Source organism: Dioscorea cayenensis, unplaced genomic scaffold (genome assembly GCF_009730915.1).
Source record: "Dioscorea cayenensis subsp. rotundata cultivar TDr96_F1 unplaced genomic scaffold, TDr96_F1_v2_PseudoChromosome.rev07_lg8_w22 25.fasta BLBR01000844.1, whole genome shotgun sequence".
NCBI lineage: Eukaryota > Viridiplantae > Streptophyta > Magnoliopsida > Dioscoreales > Dioscoreaceae > Dioscorea > Dioscorea cayenensis.
This window is the reverse complement of record NW_024087235.1, coordinates 35,455-36,735: the sequence shown is the minus strand read 5'-3', so window position 1 is coordinate 36,735 and position 1,281 is coordinate 35,455.

The following is a 1,281-nucleotide window of genomic DNA, read 5'->3' as shown; positions in this document are numbered from 1 at the left end:
AACAACTTTGCTGCCATAGTCGCGTCATCAACTTCATCTCCATAAGCCTGAAACTCATTCACCACATAAAGGACTCTTGAGACGTAGTCCTTAACGGACTCATTGGCCATCATCAGAATAGTTTCAAACTAGTGCCGCAAACGTTGCCTCCTCACCGTGATGTACTTGGAGGAACCTTGAAAATCTTTATGTAGGCTCAACCACGCCTGATGTACATGGATCAATGGACTGAAGGATGAGAAAGAGAGCTTTAGAGTCTTTCTTGCGATTCTCCTTAACCCTAGCTTCAATAGCTTATTTATCATCAAACCCCTTTTCTATGACATCCCACACCTCCTATGATTTAAACAGGGCTCTCATGAGTGTGCTCCAATGATCGTACGCCTCTCCATTGAACAACAGCACCGCAGGCTGAGATATATTGACCATGGCGTTGCTGCTTGATGCCATCACCTTCCAATCTTATCTCTGATACCACTGTGTGAATATGAAGAGATATATCAGGTGCAATTATAGAAGAGGAGAGAAAAGAAATAGATGAAACTGATCTTGCTTTCTCTCTTGAGTGATACAAAGACAAAGCTTACATAATTATAATATGATAAAGCAACACACAAAACAAGGATTCAAAATAAAGTAAACAAAAACAATTAAGATAAGTAGGCTGATTTGCCATGCTCGTACAAAACACTGTGTACAAATAGTTGACATTCTTCTCATGCAAACACTGAGCTGCAGAAATCAGTCCTCAACACCAAATTCATTCAATAGTCCATAAATCTGACTGTGCTCTGCCAGCTTCACACCAGACAAGTTCTGCTCATATTCAACAGAAGTCGCCATAGCGGAGGAGCTCTTGACAGAGGTTCTCGTCAAGAGGGTTAAGAAGGCCGGCCCAATTGCGGCGGCCATGGAAATTGCGCCAGTGAGAGGATATGGAGGTCTTAATTAGGAGAAGGTGTGGGAGAGTAACAAAAGGAGACGTTGGAGATGAGAGGTGGTGATGGTAAGTGGGCGACGATTCGATTCTTCCATTACTATTTACATTATCCCCTTCTTCTTTCTTTCTCATCCATTGCCGGCATTTGAATTTCAAGTCCACCCCGGTAATAAGAGAGAAAGAAAGAAGACGGGAAAATGTTTTCCTTCATTAAGAGTTTTTATGGCAACAAACTATATATATATATCTATATGAATAAAAGATATATATATATATATATATATATATATATATATATATATATGTATAATAAAAATACATCCCAATCAAATTTGATTTGA